A 20,729-nucleotide genomic window follows, 5' to 3' on the forward strand; every position below is an offset into this window, starting at 1 on the left:
AGTCTCCTGTCTTAGTGAGAGTTGCCAGGCAGGTGGGACTTCCGAAGATCCAACGTTAAAAGACGATTCTTAAAAACACGCAATCCAAAACTGGAGTTTCCAGGGCATGGAAGCATTGGACCATCTACACAACAGACTCAGGCCTATGAAATAAGACCTGTCTGTGGAAATTGGATGCTTTTCTTAGCTGTAGACTTCCAAAGTAGTTTGCTTTTTAACTATAACCAAACAGCTATCTAATTTAAACATGGATGAGGGAGTGCAACACATAACAAGTACTCCTCAATGAGTGGTGACCAGTGAAACCACACAGATCATGTAAAACAATCTGATGAGAACATAAAAGAGAAAAACTACTGCTAAAAGTGAATAAAGAAACTTCTCAGTAGTAAAATATGACTTTTTGGGAGCTTAGTTACTCACTTCATCTGAGTAGAGGCTGAGACCTGGAGCTACTAATACCAAGGTGAGCAATTAGCATAACTCCCTCCTGGTCAGTGCTACAAAGACGAGGTGACCAGTGCTAGCTACTGCCTTCATGACAGCACTGGCACTCTTCTTTCCGTTGACTTCTTTAATCATTTGATTGATTAGCTTCTGCAAAAGAAGACAGGAAAACACAGGGACTTTTCTTTGTTATTTTATTTTTTTTAATATATATATTTTTAAAACACATCCTTTCTTCATCAGTATCAAAGTATTTGAAGAGTTTGGGAGACTTGCATAAGACACTATGGCCAACTTTGCACCAAAAGGCTTCCACGAAGAGCTGCTATCAGGTATAAGGTTTCAGTTTGGAGGAAGATCAATAGAACATTCAGAAGATCATAAAGACAAATGTGTGGCAGCAGAGATACAAACATCCAATTCTTGTTAGGGATTACTTGGAATGCTGATCTCATTCAAACATGCTCCCCAACTTATTTTGAATTTCTTACGTAATTATACTCTGTTTTTAAGTTTTTGTCACTGCACAGAGGTCCCTTTTGTATAAGTTCAAATTCGGGTCAAGTTCAGAGAGAGAGGCTTCACAGCCATTAGAGACAGGACATTGTCTTTCTGCCAATGTGGTTTTGCCCCAAGCTGCAACAAGGCTGAAGTAACCATTGTAAGGGATCTCTGCATTTTTTATTACTTGCAAAAAAGAATTTTTCAGCCAGGCAAATACATCATTTTAGTCATCTATGAGCAAAGAGGGAATTGGTTTGCTGTAAATAATGATAAGCTAATGTTACTTATTATTTTGCATTTTTTTCCTTTAATGCTAGATACCACTTTACAAGAGCCCAAAAATAAGTTCTGGACAAGCCAAAAGATCAGGTGTCCACATGGACATATCCTTGGTGCATTTAAAATCATGCAGGAATACAAAAGTTAATGCTAGCACTTTTAATCCAAACAGTATTCCGCCTTGTCTGGAATATTATAGAAGCACAGCTAACCAGATGAACTCTTAATTCCTAAGATTGTTGCTTAGAAATTTCAATAATTAGAAAAGGGTGTATTAAAGTTCCACACATGGCTGGCTGTCCTCTGTGGACACCTTTAGGACAGGCTTTATGCAGTCCTTATCCCTTGCCAGCCCATTTAGACAGGTAACACTACAGCTGTGAGCATCCATAGGCAAAAATATGAAGCATGTGGTAAGCCCATAGCAGAGCTGAAGAAAGAACCAAAACCAGCCTGGTCCCCACAGGAGATTAGGCCAGAACATCTACTGTGACCATCTGGGGCTGATCAGCTTTGTCACACAAGTTCCTGAACCACCTAGTTCATCTAGAACATGTCTTTTAAGAAAGACATATCGTCAGGTAGAAATGAGTAGAGATGGAAAGGCCATTATAATTCTTGTAAAACTGTTCCAATGGTTAGATATCCATTGCTTAGGGAAAAAATTACCACACGATTCTAGTCAGGTTTTGTTCGGCTTCAGCACCAGCAATTGGATAGTGTTATGTCTTTGTCAGCTAGATTGAAAAGCCATGTCTTAAGTTTCTGTTTCACTGCAGATACTTTTGGACATTAGTCAATACACTTTTTGGTTTAACAAACCAAGGAAAAAAACTTCCTTGTATCACTCATCTTGCACCATATGAATCAATGATTTTTTACTTCATAGAATAGCTTGGGTTGGAAGGGACCTTAAGGATCACCTGGTTCCAAGCAGGATGGCTGGATGCTGCTGGATGCAGCACTCCCGGTGTGGCCTCAGAAGGGCAGAGCAGAGGGGCACAATCCCCTCCCTCCACCTGCTGCCCACCCCTCTGTTGGTGCAGCCCAGGACGCAGTTGGACCCCTAGGCTGCAGGCACACGCTGCTGGCTCGTGTCGAGCTTTTTGTCCGCCAGAGCCCCCAGGTCCTTCTCTGCAGGGCTGATATGAGTGAGTTCTTCTCCCAGTCTGTGCTTGTGTCTGGGATTGCCCCAGCCCAGGTGCAGCACCTTGTACTTGGAATTGTTGAACCTCATGAGGTTCACGTGGGCCCACTTCTCCAGCCTGTCCAGGTCCCTTTGGATGTCATCCCTTCCTTCTTGTGTATCGACTGCACCACTCAGATTGGTGTCATCTGAAAACTTGCTGAGGGTGCACTCGATCCCACTGTCTACGTCACTGATAAAGACATTAAACAGGACTTGTTCCTAGACAGACCACTGAGGGACACCACTCGCCACTGACCTCCATCTGGACATAGAGCCATTGACCACCACTCTCTGGGCATGTCCATCCAGCCAATTCCATATCCACTGAACAGCCCACCCTTCAATTCATCTCTCTGCAATTTGGAGATAAGGATGTTGTTTTTGTTTTCTTGCTCTTCTCTCAAAGATTTCTGTTTACCAACAGTCTTCTTGGATTCTAAACGGGATGAAGCAAAATCCGACAAAAATTGCTTCAGTGACAAACACAGAACTACCATTGTCATTGTAGTCTCTAGAGATTTCTCTCTTTGTAGCCAAGAATTACACGAGTCTTTTTGACCAAAGCACCATGTTCAGGAGTTCATTCATTGTTATCTTTCTTGATAAATTCCCTCTGCATCTCTTCATTTCTCCTCTAAACCCCCAAATAAAAACTCATTAACAGAATGTCCTGGTTTCAGTTAGCACAGAATTAATTTTCTTCCTAGTAGCTGGTGGAATGCTGTGTTTTGGCTTAGAATGAGAAGAGTGCTGATAACACCCCGATGCTTTAATTGTTGCAGAGCAGTGCTTATACTAAGCCAAGGACATCTCAGCCTTTGCTCTGTCCTGCCAACGGGCAGGCTGGGGGGTGCAGTAAGAGCTGGGAGGGGACAGACCCAGGACAGGTGACCCAAACTAGCCAAAGGGGTATTCCATACCATCTGACGTCATGCTAAACAATATATAGGGGTGGCTAGCCGGGGGGAGGGGGCCGGACTGCTCGGGGTTAGGCTGGGCATCGGTCAGCGGGTGGTGAGCAATTGCATTGTGCATCACTTGTTTGTACATACTATTATTACTTTCGTATTATCACCATTGTATCATCATTATTATTATTGTTATTATTATTTTGTTTTTTTTTTTCCTGTCTTATTAAACTGTCTTTATCTCAACTCACGGGCTTCACTTTCCATTTCTCTCCCCCGTCCCAGAGAGGGAGGGGGGAGGGTGAGCGAACGGCTGCGTGGTGTTTAGCTGCCGGTCGGGTTAAACCACGACAGTCTTTTTGGCGCCCAACGTGGGGCCCGAAAGGTTGAGATAACGGCAGATCTGATCAGAGTGTGTTAAACTAAAATTGGTGTAAGGATTAGACCTGCTTAATAGTCACTTGTCATGATGCTGATTGCTTTAATCACAACTCTGCTGCGCCTGTTTTCCAAATTGAGTATTATAGTACATTATTTTCCGTATTTGCTCTCTGTAGTGTTGTTTCTCCTCTCCGGGCCCTGGTTTCAGACCATTATGGTACTAAGTGTTATAGCAATGGCTTATGAGACGATAAGATATCTGGTCATGACTCTAACTTGGTATTTATACTCAGTAACATCGTGGACTCTGTACTTTGGAAACAGCATCTTGGGAACTATTAGCAATTATACCTATTGTTTTTCTCCATTAGAGAGTCAATCTGTGGAGGGGAAAGGGGAGGATATTTTTCCTTACTTGCTTACTCTCCCTTTCTCCTTCACCACCCCTGTATCCTCCTGGGTCACTCTGCCTTCCTCCTTCACCACCCTCTTATCCCCTGAGCTTGTCACAATAGCTCTCCAAGATATTGAATATTTCTGGAATACTCAGAATACCATAGTCTTGTTGTTCTGCCTCATGAATGCACTTCAGATTCTGCTTAAAGTTAAACAACTACTTATGAAGCTCATCCGGAGATCTGCCCGGAGGCAGTATAGTTGTGGGTGGCAGGGAGTATGGGTGGATATGGGCAGGCATCTAGAGCAGTTGGCACCCCCAGTGTGTTGGAAATTCACCCCTGAACAATGGCAAAATCCTCAAAAACTGGCAGAATGCTTGAAAAAAAGGTGTAATGATTCTGGCAGTTCCAAAGTAACACAAATCATTGTAACGTGCTGGGGCCTGGCTCATGCCTATCGAGCTGCCATTGATACTGCTGTCAACTTAGTGACAGACCCTGCGGCCACTCCAAACCCTGTGACAGATCCAACGGCCACTGTGACCCCTACGGTGGATTCTGCAGCCGCTCCAGTCCCAGCTCCTGCAGCCGCTCCAGTCCCAGCTCCTGCAGCCGCTCCAGTCCCAGTTCCTGCAGCCGCTCCAGTCCCAGCTCCTGCAGCTGCTCCAGTCCCAGCTCCTGCAGCCGCTCCAGCTCCAGCTCCTGCAACTGCTCCAGTCCCAGTTCCTGCAGTCGCTCCAGTTCCAGCTCCGGCCGCTACTCCAGTCCCAGTTCCTGCAACTGCTCCAGTCCCAGCTCCTGAAGCCGCTCCAGCTCCAGCTCCTACTGCTGCTCCAGTCCCAGCTCCTGCAACTGCTCCAGCTCCAACTCCAGCTCCTGCAGCTGCTCCAGTCCCAGTTCCTGCAGTCGCTCCAGTTCCAGCTCCGGCCGCTACTCCAGTCCCAGTTCCTGCAACTGCTCCAGTCCCAGCTCCTGAAGCCGCTCCAGCTCCAGCTCCTGAAGCCGCTCCAGCTCCAGCTCCTACTGCTGCTCCAGTCCCAGCTCCTGCAACTGCTCCAGCTCCAACTCCAGCTCCTGTAGCCGCTCCAGCTCCTGTGGCCGTGTCAGAGAAACGAGCAGTAGCAGTGCAAGCTGCCCCTGTAGAGAAGGTGAAAATATGGTATAGAAATTCAAGTCGTTTAGAACGCAGAGAGTCTTCTGCCAATCCAGGTAAGGCTTCTGCCAAAACTAAGTATAGAGATGACGAAGATGATGACGACGCTGGGCCGTCAAGGATTCAGGAGGAGGAAGATGAGGATGCCGAAAGAGCAACAGTAACTACCCGAAGCCTAAACGAGCGCGAGCTACGAGATGTGCGAAAAGATTTTGGTCGCTGTATAGGTGAGCAGCTTGTCACCTGGCTGCTCCGATGCTGGGACACTGGAGCCAATTGTGTGGAATTAGACGACAGGGAAGCCAAGCGACTGGGATCCCTTGCTCGAGACGCCGGCATTGACAAAGCAATTGCAGATGGAGCACGACCCACCAGCCTCTGGAGGCGTCTCCTCTCAGCTGTGAGGGAAAGGTATCCCTTCAAGGAAGATATTTTATGTCTACCAGGCAAGTGGACCACTATGGAGAAGGGAATCCAGTACCTGAGGGAATTAGCCGTACGGGAAGTGATTTATGAGGATCCAGACCTCAAACAAACATCCACAGATCCAGATGAAGTCAAGTGTACACGACCCATGTGGCGGAAGTTTGTACGGAGTGCACCATCATCATATGCCAGCTCATTGGCAATAATGGCCTGGAAAGAGGATGAGGAACCCACAGTGGGTGAAGCGGCTAAACAACTCCGGCAGTACGAAGAAAGTCTCTCCTCTTCCTTACAGGCCTGCGTCTCAGCTGTGGAGAAACTTTCTGAAAAGGTTCACCAACTTGAAGAGAATCTATTGTCCTCCCCACCTGAACCAACCAGTGCCCACCGACCAAAGGAGAACACTTGGGAGAAACTTTCTGAAAAGGTTCACCAACTTGAAGAGAGATTATTCTCCTTCGCACCTGTACAAAGCAGTGTCTCAGCTGTCAGGGGTAGGCGTTCACCCACACAAGGAAGACGATATGGTGGGTACTCACCCCGTGCCACCCTGTGGTTTTACTTACGAGACCATGGAGAGGACATGAGAAAGTGGGATGGAAAATCTACCGCGACCCTAGAGGCACGGGTACGTGAGTTGCAAAAGAAAACAATCAGGAAAAAGGGATTCTCCGAAAAGTTTGCTGCTCCAACTTCCAGCAGACAGTCCTTCAAACACAGAAACGAGGAAGATTCTGACCAGGATTAGGGGGGCCCTGCCTCCAGCCAGGGGGAGGAAAGGGACAATCGAGTTTATTGGACTGTGTGGATTCGATGGCCTGGCACATCACGCGCACAGAAGTATAAGGCTTTAGTAGACACCGGTGCACAATGTACTATAATGCCATCGAGCTATAAAGGACCAGAGCCCATCTATATTTGTGGAGTGACAGGGGGATCTCAGCAGTTGACTGTATTGGAGGCTGAAGTGAGTCTGACTGGGAATGAGTGGGAAAAGCACCGCATTGTGACTGGTCCGGATGCTCCATGTATCCTTGGCATAGACTATCTTAGAAGAGGATACTGCAAGGACCCAAAAGGGTTCCGGTGGGCTTTTGGTATTGCTGCCTTAGAGACAGAGGGCATTAAACAATTATCTACCTTGCCTGGTCTCTCAGAGGACCCCTCTGTTGTGGGGTTGCTGAGGGTCGAAGAACAGCAAGTGCCAATTGCTACCACAACTGTGCACCGGCGGCAATATCGCACCAACCGAGACTCCCTGATTCCCATCCATAAGCTAATTCGTCAATTGGAGAGCCAAGGAGTGATCAGCAAGACTCATTCACCTTTCAATAGTCCCATATGGCCAGTGCGAAAGTCTAATGGCGAGTGGAGACTAACAGTGGACTATCGCGGCCTGAACGAAGTCACGCCACCACTGAGTGCTGCAGTGCCGGACATGCTGGAACTTCAGTATGAACTTGAATCGAAGGCAGCCAAGTGGTACGCCACAATTGATATCGCTAATGCATTTTTCTCCATCCCTCTAGCAGCAGAGTGCAGGCCACAATTTGCCTTCACTTGGAGGGGAGTCCAATATACTTGGAATAGGCTGCCCCAGGGGTGGAAACACAGCCCTACCATTTGCCATGGGCTGATCCAGTCTGCACTAGAGCAGGGGGAAGCTCCTGAACACCTGCAGTACATCGATGACATTATTGTGTGGGGTGACACAGCAGAGGAAGTTTTCGAGAAAGGGAAGAAAATAGTCCAAATCCTTCTGAAAGCCGGTTTTGCCATAAAACAAAATAAAGTCAAAGGACCTGCACGGGAGATCCAGTTTTTAGGAATAAAATGGCAAGATGGACGTCGTCAAATCCCAATGGATGTGATCAACAAAATAACAGCTATGTCTCCACCAACTAACAAAAAAGAAACACAGACTTTCCTAGGTGTTGTGGGGTTTTGGAGAATGCACATCCCAAATTACAGTCTGATTGTAAACCCACTCTACCAAGTAACTCGTAAGAAGAATGAGTTTGAATGGGGCCCTGAACAACGACAAGCCTTTGAACAAATCAAGCAGGAAATAGTCCATGCAGTAGCCCTTGGGCCAGTTCGAACAGGACCAGATGTAAAGAATGTGCTCTACACTGCAGCCGGGGAGAACGGCCCCACCTGGAGCCTCTGGCAGAAAGAACCTGGGGAAACTCGAGGTCGGCCTCTGGGGTTTTGGAGTCGGGGATACAGAGGATCTGAGGCCCGCTATACTCCAACTGAAAAGGAGATATTGGCAGCATATGAAGGAGTTCGATCTGCTTCGGAGGTGGTCGGTACTGAAGCGCAGCTCCTCCTAGCACCCCGATTACCGGTACTAGGCTGGATGTTCAAGGGAAGGGTCCCCTCTACGCATCATGCAACTGATGCTACATGGAGCAAGTGGGTTGCACTGATTACTCAGCGGGCTCGAATAGGAAACCCCAGTCGCCCAGGAATATTGGAAGTGATCATGGACTGGCCAGAAGGCAAATACTTTGGGATATCATCAGAGGAGGAGGTGGGTCGTGCTGAAGAAGCCCCACTGTACAACCAGTTGCCAGAGAATGAAAAGAAATATGCCCTGTTCACTGATGGGTCCTGTCGTATTGTGGGGAAGCATCGGAGATGGAAGGCTGCTGTATGGAGTCCTACGCGACGAGTTGCAGAAGCTGCTGAGGGAGAAGGTGAATCGAGTCAGTTTGCAGAAGTGAAAGCCATTCAGCTGGCTTTAGACATTGCTGAACGAGAAAAATGGCCAGTTCTCTATCTCTACACCGATTCATGGATGGTAGCAAATGCCCTGTGGGGATGGTTACAGCAATGGAAGCAAAACAACTGGCAGCGTAGGGGCAAACCTATCTGGGCTGCTGCATTGTGGCAAGATATTGCTGCTCGGGTAGAGAACCTGGCTGTGAAAGTACGCCACGTAGATGCTCATGTGCCCAAGAATCGGGCTACTGAAGAACATCAAAACAACCAGCAGGTGGATCAGGCTGCTAAGATTGAAGTAGCTCAGGTGGACCTGGATTGGCAGCATAAAGGTGAATTATTTATAGCCCGATGGGCCCATGACACCTCAGGCCATCAAGGTAGAGATGCAACATACAGATGGGCTCGTGATCGAGGGGTGGACTTGACCATGGACGCTATAGCACAGGTTATTCATGACTGTGAAACATGTGCTGCAATCAAGCAAGCCAAACGGTCAAAGCCTCTTTGGTATGGAGGACGATGGCTGAAATATAAATATGGAGAGGCCTGGCAGATTGACTACATCACACTCCCTCAAACTCGCAATGGCAAGCGCCACGTACTTACAATGGTGGAAGCAACCACCGGATGGCTGGAAACATATCCTGTGCCTCATGCTACCGCCCGGAACACCATCCTGGGCCTTGAAAAGCAAGTCCTATGGCGACATGGCACCCCAGAAAGAATAGAATCAGACAATGGGACTCACTTCCGAAACAACCTTATAGACACTTGGGCCAAAGAACATGGTATTGAATGGGTGTATCACATCCCCTATCATGCACCAGCCTCCGGGAAAGTTGAACGATACAATGGCCTGTTAAAGACTACATTGAAAGCAATGGGCGCTGGGACGTTCAAAAACTGGGATACGCATTTGGCAAAGGCCACCTGGTTAGTCAATACTAGGGGATCTACCAACCGAGCTGGACCTGCCCAATCAAACCTGTTACGTACTGTAGATGGGGATAAAGTTCCTGTAGTGCATGTAAAAAATATGCTGGGTAAAACAGTCTGGGCTACTCCTGCCTCAGGAAAAGGCAAACCTATTCGTGGAATTGTTTTCGCTCAGGGACCTGGATATACTTGGTGGGTGATGCAAAAGAACGGAGAGGTCCGGTGTGTACCTCAAGGAGATTTAATACTGGGTGAGAATAGCCCATGAACTGAATTGCACCATGTTAAATAGTATATTATACTGTATGTTATCACTACCATGATTACTATAGGTGACTAATTAGAATGTATGGAAAAGAGTGTAACCTGAGCATGACATAAATGGTATGGAATAAGGGGTGGATAGATGTCCTGGTTTCAGTTAGCACAGAATTAATTTTCTTCCTAGTAGCTGGTGGAATGCTGTGTTTTGGCTTAGAATGAGAAGAGTGCTGATAACACCCCGATGCTTTAATTGTTGCAGAGCAGTGCTTATACTAAGCCAAGGACATCTCAGCCTTTGCTCTGTCCTGCCAACGGGCAGGCTGGGGGGTGCAGTAAGAGCTGGGAGGGGACAGACCCAGGACAGGTGACCCAAACTAGCCAAAGGGGTATTCCATACCATCTGACGTCATGCTAAACAATATATAGGGGTGGCTAGCCGGGGGGAGGGGGCCGGACTGCTCGGGGTTAGGCTGGGCATCGGTCAGCGGGTGGTGAGCAATTGCATTGTGCATCACTTGTTTGTACATACTATTATTACTTTCGTATTATCACCATTGTATCATCATTATTATTATTGTTATTATTATTTTGTTTTTTTTTTTCCTGTCTTATTAAACTGTCTTTATCTCAACTCACGGGCTTCACTTTCCATTTCTCTCCCCCGTCCCAGAGAGGGAGGGGGGAGGGTGAGCGAACGGCTGCGTGGTGTTTAGCTGCCGGTCGGGTTAAACCACGACACAGAAGAAAAAATCCAGCCTGAACTTTCAGTTCTCATTAGGTCCAGCAACACACGATTTTCTGAAGTTGAAAAAGGCAACAGCAGCATTAACTTTGCTATAACGTGACCGATTATTAGATCACAGGAATTATCTGTGGATATGGTTTTACTCCCTTATTTTTTGCAGCTGTACCAATACAGTTATTCAGAAATGATCTAGGACAATTTTGAAAGGCTCTAACACTAGAAGACCTGGAAGAGACAGAAAAAATGAGTGCACAGAAAGAAAAGCACACATATATATATATATATATATATGTTTTTTCCATGAGAACCATTAGCACTAGCAGCATTAAGGCCGCTTTGCATAAGTTGGGTCAGTTAGAGAGCTAAAAGATCCTCTGGCATGCGGATTGTCTGCACAGGAGAAAAACATGGTCTGCAAACTTGCTGATGATTAGATAAAAGTGTAGTTTGATTGATAGCAAACGCATACATGTGAAATGGCTCTGCAAGGCACAGAAAGAGTACCAGAAGTAGTGAAGCAGCTATGGTACAAGACAAGAATTTAAAAAGACTGGCTCAAAGTTCAGAAGTAGAGTAGAGCTATAGCATGGGAATGTTACAGAATTACTGTGAGATGACATAATGAATTAGCTTAAGCTTACAGCATAGCTGCAGGCTTTAAAGATGACAACAGCCATAATACTCAGAGAATTCCAGAAAAACAAATTGGAAGGTCCCCTAAAACAAAAGGCTGTGTTTTCTATGAAATTTTGTTTTGAAAACAACTTGCTCAACTGACCTTCAATGGTCCTGATTTTGGGTGTCTTCTCTGTTCTTGCTTAAGCTCTGGTATTTGGTGGGTAGACTAAATGGACAGGTGAAAACTTAACCCCGCGGGAACGGGGTTAAGCTGAGGCAGGGGAAATTTAAGCTTGACATCAGGAGGGGGTTCATCACAGAGAGGGTGGTTGCACACTGGAACAGGCTCCCCAGGGAAGTGGTCACTGCACCGAGCCTGTCTGAATTTAAGAAGCGATTGGACTGTGCACTTAGTCACATGGTCTGAACTTTTGGGTAGACCTGTGTGGTGTCAAGAGTTGGACTTGATGATCCTTGAGGGTCCCTTCCAACTCAAGATATTCTACGATTCTATGAAAATGACAGCCTGCTTTCACTGTTGGCAGGTGTATTACTTATTAGCTACCCACAAAACAATTGCCTGCTTGCATTCAACTTATAAACAAAGTCATCTAGGCTGCGTCATTGACTTATCTTTGTGGCATATTACATCCCCATCTTTTGAGCTGTGGTTATTAATTTTGTACAATCTTTGATGTCATTTAAAGCAAACATTAAGTTGTACATAGCCAAAATCAATTCCTAAAATAATATTAATCTGCTCAGTCAGAATCCCCCATTTGCTATTTTGTTTTCAACTGTCAGTTAACCAATGTTCTACTAAGTAACAGGTGATATTAGCAAAACATATAGAGAGTGCCATGAAGTAGTAAGACAAAAAGTCAGGAAGAAGTCTAAGAACTACACAAACAGTATTGTGATGTAAACACTGTATGTTTTATCAAGAGTGTTGTCTAACAAAACTGTGGTCGGATCTATTTTTCATATACCCATAGCTCCCAACATTAGTTCTGCCAATTTCCTTTACTAGCTTCTTGATTGGACTGATATAAGTTACACATTTTTGGCTGACATAGGTGCTAGACTGATGATCAGTAATCATCTGGATGTTGCCCTTTTTATAGCCAGTACTCTCAATTTTGTCAAGTCCTCTGGATTGTCTTTACTAGTATCAAATTTATTGAGAACTAACAGTAGCAATCCAGATAGCTGCTCAACCAGTTGGAATGTAAACGCTGATTTAAGTTATCTCAACATGTGACATTTTAAGCCTAGCTCTGGTGGCTAACATCTTCCTGAGTTACTGCTGGAATACAATGTATTTTTTTACCTTCTGAAGTGATAAAAGTTTGGGTTTTTCCCATATATTCCAAACATAGAAAAATATCTAATTAGTCATTTATATTTTACTAGCAGTATTTCCATAATTTCTATGGAACCATATTATTCTTAGGACTAACATAACCCACCCTAAATGTATCACTTTCAGTCATGAGGGCAGCAGGGGACATGAAGGGTGCTGTGTTCTTTGCAGACGTAATTGCCTTTTACAGCACTGACTCAGAGGAAGTAGTAACTCTACATAAAATATTCCATCAGACTGGCTGATGTGTTATCCCAAGATGGTGTGCTGAGGCAATAAAGAGCAGTCACTGTTCTGAGCATCTGTTGAAAGGGCAGAGTCAGCTTAAAATCTAGCCAATTTTCAAAAGTCAGTTAAAAGCAGTTCTGTATTTTCCTACACATCTCCTAAACGACTTGTGAAGCTTATTTACAGAAACATGTCTTTCCTGCTATGTGACAGATGCACACAGAAGAGGGAACTGACTTAAACAAAAATGGTGAAGCTAGCCACAGATAAAAAAAGTGCAGGCAAAAGTAACCAGGGAAATATTTTTGTTCAGGGTTACTTGCAACAGGTTGTAGCACTGTCATCCAGGAATGCGGAGCTATGTTTGACTCTGCTCCTTTCAGAAAGAAGTGACCTGTAAAGAGACATGAAGAAGCGATGTATTATTGAGTCCATCCTCACTGTCAGACCACAATTCTCCATGTAACAGACTTCTGCAAAAACTTCACGCAACATGCGACAGCAACAAAAATCAGTTACCAGACGATGTTTATCAACAGTTTATACTGGGGACAACAGAGGACTGACTATGATCTAGAAAGTTCCTTTTACATTCCCCTCCATATTTCCATTCACCCAGGCTTTTCTTTTTTTTTTTTTTTCTCTTTATATGTAGAAATAGTATTTGTTTTATTTTATAAGTAGAACTTTCATCTTGTCTAGGAATTATCATTCTGTGTTTTTCCCCAAGTGAACTAATTTCAACTATCTTTGCAGTAAAGCTGGGCATAAAACTCTAGCTGTATTCGTATTTTTAGGTATACTTATCAGAATCACCACTGGCTATTAATATTTACACCATTAAGTTTTCACCCGTCAAGGTAAGATCTATACAAATGACACCACAAATATTCTTGCTGAGAGCACTTCAGCCAAACTAGCAAATTTTGCACAACGTTCTCTCTGCAAACGGTGAAGCGTATTATCATCCAGACTGTAGTCTGAAACATGCTTTTTCAGTTCCCAAGCTACTTTCAAACAGTTGTCTTCAGAATGCTAATTTCACTCTTGTGTTGGCAGATCCATGCAGAGCGTGTCATGAATGTTGCCATGGTTATACTCCCCATTTAGTAAACAGGATGAAATAAGCCCACATTCAATGGCAATAATGCAACTTAGACCAATCCCCAGTTACTCTTAAAGTGGCTCCTCTTCATTTACACTTCTTAAAAACCTGAGTCAACACAGGTTGCAGATTCATTTCCAAGTTGCTAGTATTAGGGGACACCATCCCTTTCAATAAGTGCTCAAACTGAACAAACAATTTTTCACTTCATGGACCATCTCTGCAGACAAGGCAAGAGACTGAGGAAAGGGAAAAAGTTGCCTTCTTGCCCTTAGCAGATGTGGTGACTGCAGCTCATGAGTACCAGATGCAGGTTGTCACCACAGCATCAATTATCGGGAAGGAAACTGCAACTTTTGTAAGGCCCAGAGCTATTTTAGGATTCTTCTGATGCTAGAATCAGTCCAGGGTGGATCCAATTTCCCTGGCAGTAAATGCCATTTAGAGGGTGGAGTTGGCAATGGACTGGGTTTATACACCAGATCATCCTTCAGCTCTTACTCACATTAGTTCTGCCCTTCTCTTCCTCAGTTCGTCCACTCCTAACTCACAGCCTGGTGATTTCTTATTTTCTTTTTTAAAGATCTCTAGCTTTCCTAGAGAATTGCAAAAGCAGCCATTCAACTGCAGCCAGTAAACGTTTGTTTAAACAAACAAATGAACAACAACAACAACAACAAAAAACACAACACAAGCAAAACAAAAATCAAAGCCTTTGTATTTACAGAGATAAAAGGCTGAGAGGAGGCTACAAAACAGATCAGGACTGGTTATCCAAGTGAGCACATGGAGAGCTGTGGTGCCTGTGCTGTGCCCCGAGCAAAGCAAACACCGGACAGCATCCGTCAGGTTTTGCTACTACTCGGAACCATGGAGACATGGAAGAAGAACTTGATTTTTGTGCTGGCTGTAACAAAGCCCTGACAAGCACTTATTAAAATTACTAACTGGGAAGCAGTTCTGACATAGGGTACTGGAGAGATTCACCCTTATTCTCAGTTTGGGGAGCGGTTACGGAGCATCAGACCTTTACTGCAACTGGATAAATTCAGAGGCTCCGCAGAGACCTGTCCCTGTCCAGAGGCTCCATTTTTTTGGAACCACAAAAAAAAAAAAAAAAAAAAAAAAAAAGTATTTGTACATGAGCAGACCACAGCAGATTACTATCCCTCCTGCTCAGGGATCGCAACGTTTGCAGGATGACTGATGGTGACAACTGCCTAAGGCGGCAGTCAGCCTGACACAGCGTCTCCTCCAGCCTCCGAACCACACCACGCGCGGGGCGGTATCTGCTGCCTCTGAAGGACTCCAAGCACAGCCCAGCAGAGGACAGTGTCTAGCAAGAAGACAGCTGTCCTGTGAGCTCTGCCTAATTTACTGGAGCAAAGCAGCATGGAGACACGTTAAGTATCAAGGGGTCCTTTCCTGTTCAGTAGTTGAAACTGCCGAATTCTTGCCACTTCTGGCATATCCCACTGGAAGCAAAGCTCTAGCTTTCTGGAAATATATGAGTGCATCGTGCCGCTGTTATTCCAAGTGGAGAAGTGAAGCGGAGGCATATCTCCCAGCTCATCTTAATCCCTGGAGCACAGAAAAGGAAAAGGAAGAATGCTCTCCCTTTCTATTCAAAGCAACTTCAAAAGTTAGATGCTATTAGTGACAGACTGGTAGGAAAAAAAAAAGAGAATTAAATCCCTGTCCAAGAGACGGATTCCAACGAAACCTTTGAAGCTACTGAAGTAAAAGGAAGTACTTGGTTCTCTGACAAAATTTTACTGCAGAGCCCTAACCATATCTTATCTCTATCTTCTGAATTTGATTACAAGGCTTAGCCTGAGATATTAGCTCTGGTACAATTTCAAGATTACAGGGCAGGAAGAGTAAGAATCAGGAAGGCAACTGGATGGAACATTTACAGGCTGTTTGTCAGGAAAGAACTACGACGTACCACGACCTGTCAGTACCAAAGGGTAGGTACGAAGGAGGAAGAAAGCACAGAAACAGGCAAATATACAAAGAAAACACAAACAGTTGGTATAAAGCAAAGGTGAAATCCTACCAAGATCATCCCAAATCCACATCGGTAAGCTGTGTTTAACTCAGAAAATTGAGGGCTCCAAATGGATGAAACATTGCACAGCTCAGTTACCTGGTTTTGCAGGAATAACATGATAAAACAGCCATACATCAGTCTAATTAGCACTTGGACTACAAAATTTCTAATTGTTTTTAAAACCCCGGAACAAATGCTGAATTCAATTTGTTCATCCAAACCTGCTGAAGCACCTTTAGAAGGCACTTTGCTTGAGGATGCTGCTACATATACTGCTATGGGGCTACGAAACTGGAAAGCAAACAAAAAACCAACTCCACAGAATGATCTACCCTCACACTAGATCTTTACCAATTACTCTTCAGTGCACAGCTCCCTTTGACCAAACGAACCTTAACCAGGTGGTAGAGCACCACTTCAGAGCCATATGGAACATCTCGGTCTCTGATTTCATAGGGTGTCTAAGTTATACAGGAGCGCTCGTGTTTAGACTGATCCCTTGAAAGCCTGTCTCTGATACAAACCAAGAGGAGTCCGTAAATCCTCACTGGAAGTTTCAGTCCTAACAGAGGGAGAGACACATTTGTAATATTTTTTTTGAATGTTAGAGGATTGAGGGCTTAACAACCAGTAATCAAAGCTTAAATGGACCGTTAAGTAAAAAGTCCAGTTTGGTTTCCCCAGTTTGCTAAAGGCAATCACTGGTGGCAAAGTTAGAGGAAGCAGATATTGTAGCCAAGCTTTTTAAAAGAATGCTGGTTGTTTAAACAGGAACCATTTAAGTGTTGCTTAGCTATCTCTGACTCCCCCTGCCTCCATGCTTTCTGCAAGTCCTCCGTTATAGTTTATAAAGGCACGGTAGCTCACAAAAGACTGGCAAATACCAGAAACAATGGCTGGCCAGGTAGCCAGCCATCTCCTCTCCCTGCACTGCCGTCTTGGCTGTGCTGGGGGAGGCGGGGAGGCGGCAGCACAGCCAGGGCCCTGGGGACACGCACCACGGGCAGGAGTTTCAGCTCCTGCAGGAAGCATGCGTTTTCAGTTTCTGGCATATGTAAGCTGTTTACTTGTGGGTACAGCTCTCTCACCATCACAAATGAATCTGGACTCAGACTCCTTCAGATGGGAAGCAGAGATTTTATTTTTATTTTTTTGCTTTAGAGCCATTCTACCAGAATTTAGTGTCTCGGAAAACGCTCCTAAGAGAATTTTTAGTGCATGTAGCTTCCCTTTGGCAGGGGTGAGCATCTGGGAAAGCAAAGCCTTTCGCTCCTGATGCTGGTGGACTGAAAAACTCATGCAGTGCTTCTATCCAAGAATTAGTACGCTGCCTGCCATGGCGAAGGAGCTGTTTGGTCTAATTCAAGGAAGTCTCAAATAAAATGCAGTTTAAAGGGAGAAAACTGGAGAAGGCCAAAAGGAGGTCTGTTAGTGCAGGATGCATAATACCCACAGGAAGGCAGTGCCACTATGTCTCCACCTAGGCCACCAGCAGCACAGCTTTGCCGACAACCCCTCGCTGTTGGTGCACCGTGCGGGCAGAGGTGCTCTGACACGTGCTGGCAGCCCTGCCGGTGGCATTTTGCAACTCATTAACTTTTGAACTGGCCTCTCCCATCTGTGGTGGAGGATGTCTGACCAGGAGAGGTTAAAGCTTCTAGAGCTCTGAGGAATCATTTATTTTTTTTTTTTTTTAACTATTATGAATTTTTAAGCATTATGCACATACCTTACCCTGATTAAGTCTATGTACTTGCAGCTAAAAGTACCTAGAAGACAATTATTTTACAAACGGAAAAGTTTTTATCAAATTGATTTGCTTTTATTTTGGTATTAGAAAAACACAATCCTTTGAAAGTATAGCTTACAAAAGCTTATGAGAGGAATAACAACGTTTTCAGTTTGACTGTTCATGAGTTCTGAAACTCAGAAGTTCACAACAAACCCAGGGTGATGTTAAATCTATTTTCCTCTCAGAGACAGCATCTTCTGCTTTTGACTTTTTGCAAATGGAAGTAAGTTAAAACTCCGAAGAAAGCTGAGACAGCCTTATTTTGCTGTTCGGAGCCTCTGAAATTCTGAGCCTTGTAAATCAGTTACATGCGTTTAATTTTAAGAAGTCACTTGCACATTATCATTTTACTCGTAACAGTGATGCTTTTATCCCTAGTAACTCAGTAGTGAGCTAAACTGTCCCAACAGATATTCCAACACAAAGCTCCTTATAAGGAAGAAATAATTCCTTCCCAGGGTCTATTCTCAATAAATGTAAACTGAATGGGCTCATTCCTTGAGGAAATACAGAGCAGCATTAATTCACAGAGCTCTGGGACTCTGGCACACACAATGCCCACCCCTTTAGCCCATCTCAGAATGACTTCATACGTCAAGTATCAAGCCACAAAAAGGCAGAGGACGCAGAAATGAATGTCAAGAGGATTTAGTTCAAATTAAGATGTTTATCTCTTTACGTTATTTTAGAATAGCGCTAAAGCATGCTTAGTATCTTAAGTACATTTTCCTAAATGCTTTTGGATGCTAGCATCTGACTCCAGTTTTAGAATCATCATGGAATTTAATTGGAATAAAAAGCTGGCCTTTGAAAGGGCTCTTTCAGTGCTGCTGGTTTATTTACACTTTAATAGAGAGACTCTGAAGTCTTAAAAGAGCTCGCAATATTTATCCGAGAGTATTTGATTTTATTTAAAAGGCTAGTAAAAGGCAAACTTTCTGTTTTTGACTCCTGAAATTAGTTTCTGAACATAACCAATGAAACTATTTAAGAGAACGTTATAAACCAAAGAACTGATTGTGCGCTGCTTTCTTCATTGTCCAGTCTTCATCAACGCTCACCACTACTGTCTTTTTCTCCTGTGCTTGAATTTCCAGAGTCACTGCAGTGCAACGTATAGCGATATTCACTACCTTTACCTACAGCGCTGTTTTTCAAGCTTTCCAACGATATATGTTAAAATACATTTGAAATCCATAAAACCAACAGCTTTTTTTTTTTTTTTATAAGAACTGCTTTGTTATCTCAAAGTCCTTCACGAAACAGGTTAAAAAAAAAGACAAACAACACCTTATTTTAGCACTGTAAATTCAGCTATTTCAGTGCACCAGTCTTTCTTGTGCTTGATTATTTTAATGCCATCACCTCTTGATATGTTTTAATTAACACTTATCACTTTTGCTTGTGTCTTTTTGTAAAGCTCTAGTTCTAAGAACCATCTAGCATCCTTTCCTCAGTTTCTTCCTTTTTCTCTCTGACCACCTATGCTCCTCATGTTTAGAAATATTCTATGCAGAATCTAAAACGCACAAGTCTTTATCTGAACGGTGAATTCTTGTTCTCATCTTTACAGATAAGTTTTAACCACCAGGGAGGGTGACTTGCATTGGCCAGCATTAGGTTGTCTGCAATCCATTTTCCACATACAGACCATTGTTTGCTTCATACAGAGACAACTGTGCAGCTGCATGCGATCTTTCTTTCAAATCAGGGTAACTGGTAGAATGCTCTGTCCTTGCGTGTGTTACTGCGAGGAACGAGAATGACTGCAAGCGGCCAAAGGATTTGAAACATTAAGAACAAATTTCACTGAGCGGTCGCCAAGGGTACTTCTCCAAGTGGCTCACAGAGCAGACTTGGATTAAGTGCAGGGGGTTAACCATGTTAAGGCTGCTTCTTCTGCAGCTTTCCTTCTGTGCGACCCCAGAATGCAGACCTTCCAAAACTGTGAGGCAAAAAAAGAGGAGATGAACGCTCAGCTCAGCAAGGTCCTTCCAAAAGGAAGGACCATCCACCGAAAGAGAAACTAGCTACAAATTTATATACAGTTAAGGGACGGCTTTAGCACGTTTTAATTTTTTTTTTTTTTTCCCCTGGAGTTAACACACCCTCCTGGTTGCTTTCAGAAAGCTGGAGGAGCTCAAGCGGCAGTGCTGGCAGGACAAAGGAACTTCAGAGGAGAACTGGCACGCTGCTACGTCAACGCAGAAGGAGCCCAAGGAGGAGCGTGGCTGCTGCTTACGGCACAATTTCAACAGCAAAAGATGCCACTCGTGTACTTCCTAGCCCAGGAAGGAAAAAAGCCTCCACAGCACCCCGTGCAGCTGCCAGTATTCACAGGCTTCATGGCAAGCAGCTCTTCCTGCGCGGCAATGCTCCCGCTGCAGCGGGGGGCTCGGAGCTGCCAGGGAGCAGCCGCTGCCCCGTGCAAAGGGCACCTCCAGCGGCACCTGCCTAAAACAGGAGCAGCCCCAGAGCAAGGGGGACAAAAACTGCTTCAAGACGCGAAAAACTGCGAATAGCGAGTGAGAGACGGGACCAAAAGTAAACGAATGTGTCCGCTGGTAACACCTAACCGCGCAGCTCAAGCTCGCACCGCGGTGCCTGCTTCCTTCCCCTGACCTCGGGATGGCCACGCCGGCAGCGCTACGATGCTTACAACGCCCCCGCCCCGTGCCTGCAGCACTCGGGCTCCGGGGCACCTCCAACATGTGCTGGGGGCTCGGCGAGCTGCCGGGAGCCACACCGGGGAGCAGCGTGAGGACAAATGAACCAACACACACACACACACACACAACACCGGGGGGTGCGATGCGGGGGGGTCGGTACCTAGCGATGCGGGTCCGCCGCCGCTCCCAGGCGCCGGCCGAGGCTCGGGGGGCAGCCGCGGTGCCCGCCCGGCGGCCGGGGGCTGCTCGCGGGCCGCCCGGCGCCGCCATCTTACAGCCGGGGCGCGGCCCCGCCGCCGCTACCGTAACGCCGCGAGTGCGCCCCCCACCACCGTACCGTATTCCTCCTACTGCGCGCGCCACCCCCGCAGAGGTGACCGGGTTGAGGGGGGGGGGGGGAGAGGCGGGGCCACGCCCCCTTTTTCCCACACCGCGCGCGTGACGTCAGCGGGGGCCGCGTCCCCGCGTATGTGTGTGTGTAAGGGGGGGGGGCGCGCGCCCGCCTCTCCCCCCTCCCTCCCCTCCCTCCCGTGGGCGAGGC

At 45.5% G+C, this 20,729-nt stretch overlaps 1 long non-coding RNA gene across 1 annotated transcript; it reads right to left on the reverse strand.

Annotated features, from left to right (window-relative positions):
- Nucleotides 1-624: 624 nt before the first annotated feature.
- Nucleotides 625-20,470, reverse strand: LOC311427096. Its single transcript, XR_014687204.1, has 3 exons — nt 20,349-20,470; nt 12,889-12,963; nt 625-2,855 (listed from the first exon to the last, which is right to left on the reverse strand). It is a non-coding gene; the product is annotated as an uncharacterized lncRNA (long non-coding RNA).
- Between the last annotated feature and the right edge of the window lie 259 nt (nt 20,471-20,729).

Source organism: Aythya ferina (assembly GCF_964211825.1).
Source record: "Aythya ferina genome assembly, chromosome: Z".
Lineage (NCBI taxonomy): Eukaryota > Metazoa > Chordata > Aves > Anseriformes > Anatidae > Aythya > Aythya ferina.